The sequence below is a fragment of the Somniosus microcephalus genome, chromosome 6 (genome assembly GCF_052327205.1).
Source record: "Somniosus microcephalus isolate GS21.2 chromosome 6, FLI_Smic_1.0, whole genome shotgun sequence".
Classification (NCBI taxonomy): Eukaryota; Metazoa; Chordata; class Chondrichthyes; order Squaliformes; family Somniosidae; genus Somniosus; species Somniosus microcephalus.
The window spans coordinates 164479226-164485887 of NC_140992.1; the positions used below are offsets into that span (position 1 = coordinate 164479226).

Here is a 6662-nt window from a genome sequence, read left to right on the forward strand (position 1 = left end):
GGTTAATTTATCAAATCATAAATTCCTTCTGTCACTGTGGGGAAATATTAACTTAAAATTTAGAAACTTAAATTATTTAATGTCCAATATCTTTAAACATCATACTAAAGTTGTTGCTTGGTGAAATTAAACAGCTGTCAGTGGAAAGGTTTAACTCCTTTTCAGGATTTTAAGAAGGTGGCGCAAAACATTATCAAATGCACGCAACTGCGTCAATTCACGTAAATCAAAAAAAGAACTTTCCCTATTGAAAGACAGTTGTGTTTTCACACTTTAATTAAACACGAACACGGAGGTAATATGGACAGTGAAGAAAGATGGGATTGAGCAAAGTTCACAAGCTAAGTAAGTCTGCAACTATCGGATGTTTTCATGGAGCGGAGTTATCTTATTCAATGCGGTCTACACAAATTTACATCAACCAAAATTTCACCGTGGTCACAATGAAATTCTGGTTTTAATAGGTTAATTAACCTCCTAACTCCAATTTAATACAGATCTTGTAAACATTCAAATTAATTTTCTTCCAAGCACATTGGCAACTGTAAAGTTAAGGCTGAAGCTTATCTTTTGTAAAACTATGAACAGGCAAACAAAACAAAATAGCAAATTCTTGCAGAAAACAGTAAATTACATCATATTTTCTTATTGTCCTTTCTTCAGATGTCTTTCCAAAATACTGTAAAAACATTAATTATAACTGGAGAAAGATTAGTTTTTAACATTTAAACAAATCAAATCAAGCTGCTCTGGAAGACCACCATAGCAACCACAAAGGGGAGATAATCAGAACTCAAAAGTCAGGGGTATGTCCTGGGACAAGTCAGGGTCGTATAACAGTCAGGGCGAGAAGGATCACTGGTTAAATTGAAAAAATCGGCTGTTGAAAAGGTCGATCTGTAAGGAAGAGAGAGGTAAATAACAACCCAAAGAATTGACTTAATCCTCCGAACTTGGTCCTAACCTAACCAACCTAATCTAATATTGGGAAGGAAAGAAAGTTAACTCGCATTATTTTTAACCATAGGGCCATTCTCATTTCGTAATTCATTGCACATTGCACCCTAGTTGACACCCACACTCCATGCAACTTCAATCACAACTTCAAGCAGCAGTCACAATCGATAGAGAGAGAGCGCACAGCCTGCGACCTTGAAGAGGGAAGCACAGGCTTTTAAAGAGACAGTACACTGAAGATGTATGAACACACACGCGGCAGGTTTTTTTTATCCTCCTCCCTAGGGTTCCTGAGGGTTAGGGGACATTTCTTCCCCGGGCGTCACCACGGGCTTTATCTGGCTCCAGTGTCTCCACCTTACATCAAGTTTTTCCTTCAAGCAAACTGAGGTACCTGTACTAAGGAGGATCTGGAAGGGTCCATCCCCCCTGTGGCTCAAAAACACCTCGGACCATCACCCATTGTCCCACAAAAGGGGATGTTTTCCAAACTCCCTCTAACTTTTGGCATCCCGTGCTTCTTGGCGATGTTGAACTCGAAAGTGATTAATCTGATTGGTCTCACTGAGTACACGTAGGTACTTCAGGAGGGTAGTCTGGAATTGAGAGGTGTCCCCCGTACACTGGGGGGGTGCATCCTGGGGCAACACCATTGCGGGTAGGGCGGAGTGCCATCTCCTCCCGGGTCTGTGAAATAGCCTTAGAGATGGATCAGGGCTCATCTGAGTGACGTAGGGACCACGTACTGTGTGCAGTGACGCCAAAACCCACTGGGGTCTTGGTGTGCTCCCTCTTGCACCCAAAAGCGTACATTCGGGGGACTCCAAGAGATACGCGGCCAGGAGTGCATCCTTTGTCACATCATTGGTCTGGGACGCCTCTTCTTGGTGTATTATTTCTGCAGGACTAAGGGCCGTCACAGGGAGAGCCAAAGCAGCCTGTCTAGCAGCCAAATCAACCGCCCGGTTACCTTGGATTTCCAGGGACTCTCCGGTTTGGTGGGCGCAAACCTTGATTACAGCCCCCAAGGTGCGGCGTTCTGCAATCGCGGAACCGTGTTTGATTGAGTGGCCTAAAGTAGTCAAATAAACCCGTCGTTGCCAAAGGCGGGCATAATCGTGGACAACGGAGTAGGCATACTGGCTGTCAGTATATATGTTCGCAGTTGTTCCTTCTGCTAATTTAAGCACTGTAGTTGGGCCTGTACGGAGTTTAACTAGGCTGTGGCAGGTGTGGAGAATTCTCTTACCGGGGCCTACCATGGGCCCTGTTGTCCAACCACCGCACTATACGCCCGATTGCCCACCCAGTCCCACAGGTGGAAGGGTTTTGCAGGGTCTGGGAGACCCAGGGCAGGTGCATTGGCCAAAGTGATTTTGACCATATCAGCCTCAAGTGTCCAATCCAGTCTTGCCTCTCCCGGGGGCTCTCCCTTTAGGAGGTTTTTGAAGAGACTGTCCAATTCAGTGAAGTCGGCTACATACGTGCGGCAGTCCAACAATCCCCATCACGCTCCGTAGGCCAGATACAGTGACAGGTCGTGGTATTTGTAAGAGGGATTGCACCCTCTCAGGGGTCATAGTTCGCCCCTCTGGGGAAATGATCTGGCCAAGGTAACCGACATGGGAAAGCCCGACTTGACTTTAGTCGGATTCAATTTAAACCCACCTAGCATTAACGTCTCCAGGACACACGTCAGGGCGTCCAGATGAGCTAAGGGCGAGGGGCTACCAATGAGAATATCATCTACATACTGAAGGCAAACGGAGTCTTTCATGCGGGTGTCCACCAGGGCTGGTTGGATGGCCTTTTCCAAACTCTCGTGGAAGATAGTGGGGGAACTTTTCCCCAGGGTCCTTCCTCCGACCATGCGTACCCAACCAGTCGAAGGGCTTGTATTCTACATTGTCAGACCTGACTTCCCAGGAAGGGGAGCCTCCCCCCACCCGGCCCTCCTATTTCCAATAGGTGTTCACTCAGAAGCAGGTTTGCCTCTATCTGGTGCAGGACATCCATACCTAAAATTAAACCCTCGCTATTGGGACCCACCCAGAGCATAATCCACCAGGTACGGCTTCCTGGGGATAATTGCAAAGGAATCAGAACACTCTGATGGAGAATCACGCTGTCTCCACTCAGTCCGCTTACTTGGATGGTTCGGTCTATTGTGGGGAATTCTGTGTCGGTTATCGATACCAAGGCCCCTGTGTCTAAAAGGGCACAATACTGCGGGCCTCCTAACAGTACACTTAGACATGGGCGAGTAATCCCAGTCCTCCGACAGAGGAGACTGTGGTGTCCTATCCATTGTGAGGGGCTGGTTGCGGGAGAAGGAGGGCTCGCAGTCCCTCCAGCTCTCGGTCAGACAACCCCTGCTGGGTCCCCTGCCTGGGCCTTGTCGTAGGGAGGTGATCCCTGTCCAAGTGACGGTACCGGTGCCCAATCCAGCCGGAGCCCAAATTTTTAGACCTAGAAATTGGTTTTCATATTGAGTCGCGGTGGCTGGGGGATCTAGGACAAATGCTCACAGAGCCCCGTAGTCCATGGAGGGACATTTTACCTCAACGATACCTTTCCCATCTTGTATGGATAAATTGAAGTGTCGAGCGGCACTTCGTATTTTTGCTCATACATCAACATTGGGGTTGTATCGCTTTAAATCGGGAATGAGAAAGACAGTACTAGATATTTCCCGGGGTGTGAAAGGCTGAGCCTCGCCCAAGATGCCCCTACCCCTCATCTCTCCATTTACGGCATCCTCTTCCGGATTCACCCAGACAGGGACCATAGGTGTGGATTTCTCGGCCCCAGATGGAGAGGGAGCTGAAGGGCAGATATGGTTATATTCAGGGGGGCACGTAGGTTGTATAGTCTCATGTTGTTGGGCTTCCATGGCCTTGACAATTCCCAACCAATCCTTTAGGTCATCTATATCCTGAGCCCCCACTGGCTCCAGGTGCAGAAAACTACTAACTCGAATTTTTGCCTCATGAACAGGTCTCAAGAAGTCCTGTAGTGGAGACAGTCTTCCCCTTTTATCCACAATTATGGGACCCATCTGATCCGACCAACTAGCACACAAAACCGCCCCGTAGTTAGCTTGCTTAGCCTCCTTTTGTTCCACCCACCACTTTATTATGATCAGCTAATGGACTAGTTTCCTTCCATCCATTTTTAATCATTTCGCTTTGATATTTCAGTTTAGCCTCTCGGACCCGTTTTACAACAGTGACACTGGTGGCCATAGCCGGGACGTCCGGTGAAAGGGTCTTCCCCTGTTACTCATGTCTAATTATTTCATATATCCTTATGCTCTAGCTTATGCTTTAACTTACTTTACTTTAATCTTATACCTTAAACGGCACAAATGTAACACCTTATACTCTAAATTAGAAATACACATGCAGGTCTAGTCAATTCCGTCAATCTGTGGTCTCCGTGAGGAGTAATTTAACTATGTGGATAATTTAATACTGTGGCAGGTGAGGTCTGCGGCGAGCGCGACTAGTCTCGAGGGCATTTACCAGGGGCCCTTATATTCACGTCCGCCCCTGCTGCATAGTTACAGGGCTAATCCCTACCTCTAGTTTCTAAGTCTGGGTTCCCCTCCAACCCCACGGACTCATACCGTCCCACGGACCTTACGTCCTACCTGCTCCCTGCGCACCCAGTATCCCACTTCTGACACCAACCGTTAGATTCGAATTCAGAGAAAATCTAGACTGAGACGGAATTGAGAATAAAGTAAAAGTTTTATTAGTAAATAGCTAGAAAGCTTGTGCACAATGGAGAGAGGCTGATCTCCCCAGAATTGAACCTTTCCTCTCAACGAAATACAATCTGCAAGCCTTGATATACCTTTCGATAGGTACCGCCCATTAGGTTGCAAAAGTAGGCGTACACATAATAACAGCATCACTACCGTCACTCCCTTATTGGTTGGTGTGATTAGTCACTCAATGTCGGGAGCCGCCCTGAAGTGTTCTGACATACAGCATAACAGCTTCTAGCTTCTGTGAGCAAGGTCGTTTAATTCTTGAGATGATAAACAATGTCCGCTTTTGGTTGCGAGCAGACATTACAAAGGAAGATAAGGTGTTTGAGGCAGAGATAGAAATGGCCGACTCCCTGTGAAGTTCAGTTTCCCTTATCTCTCAGAAGGCCAGCTGCATTAAACACTGCTTCTGTAGCACTGATAACAACAGAGACTAAGAGTCTAGTAGATATGTAATTCCTACAGTACTTGGTTGATATGATGGTCAAGTATTCCATCATGCTTCGCAGCTACCTAAATGCTATATGTTCATTTTATATATATTTCCTAATATGTGAAGCTAAACATCCTTTGAATGGTTTCTAGTACTACTGCCCTCCCTACCGCTTTGGTTAATATATTTAAAGACTAGAGAATTCAGGCTTTGATTCACAGGCCTATTTTTGCAATCCAACACCCCCACCCTCAAATTTGTTCTATACTTTCCCCCCCCCCCCAGGCCTTTGTCTATTTCAGGTAGGCCGCACATTTGTTGCATATGGTCTGGTGTGAATCCTGTCAGGTTGGCTACCTGTCGAGGCACCAGATATGCATCAGATGAGTAAAGTTAATATTTAGGCATTCCCCGATTCATTATACGATCGCTTCATTATTCATACACTTGAATTTTCCAACAAGTTGTTAAAGTCTTTATCTGAAATGCTTGGAGTAGGGGCAGTACAAGCATGAACAGTTGCAACCATTATTTTGCAATTTATTTTGCCCAAGTGCGTTAACATTTCCTGCATGTCATGCTTAACAAGGTCAGGTCAATTACTAACTGCACCACGACTAATATATGTGAAATCAGTCGGATCCATGGATGGATCTGTATATTTAGTCCCCAGTCTATCCTTTCTCCTTCGCCCGCTGCTCCTATTGCTGCATCATATGATCTGGCAGTAATGGCCCTGATCTGATCCCTTACTTAAATTCAATTCACTGTTCTGGTGTTCCAACTCTGCCCCGCCTGGGTTATCCACTGTTTCTTCTATCTTTCCTGATGTTACCATGCCTGGGGTCTCCTCTACGTTGCTTTGGTCTTCTCTTTCGGTGTGCTCAATTAGTTTGTTAGTGCTGGTTAGTCATGGGTATGTGTACCCAATTGGCTTATGTATCAAAGTCTTACTACACAGTGTATACATATATCAAATACACTATCATTACAAGTTGGAAAACTACCAGAGCATGTGAAATAATATGAACATAAGGGCGTGCTGATATATATTATGCCCAATATCCCACCAGTGTGAGTTGTCCTCTATGCTGTCAATTTCAATATCCATTCTCGAGCTGTCTTGCTCCAAAACATTAAAATTCTTTAGGGAGGAGTACAGTTGCATCATGAGCTCACTGAAACCCTCAAACAACAGGGGAATATCATAACCGAGTCTTGAGCCACATAATTGTATAGCTCATATTAAAAATGTGTTGATTGGTGGGACAGGTCCTGTTAGACCCGTAAATCATGGTACTTGCGGTAGTAGCGACACAGGAGGTACCACCAAAATCACCTCATACTGGATTCATACTGGTTTTCTCACGCTCTGCTACCTACAAAACACAATTATTACACTCACAGTTAGATTCCGACTTACAATCATTTCAAGCTACATTACAGTTTAACATCTAATCAACAAATCATGGACTTAAAAGATTCTCCAGATCTCCC

At 45.5% G+C, this 6662-nt stretch overlaps 1 pseudogene; it reads right to left on the reverse strand.

Annotated features, from left to right (window-relative positions):
* Positions 1-2992: 2992 nt before the first annotated feature.
* LOC147116170 (uncharacterized) lies at positions 2993-4202 on the reverse strand (annotated as a pseudogene).
* Positions 4203-6662: the final 2460 nt, after the last annotated feature.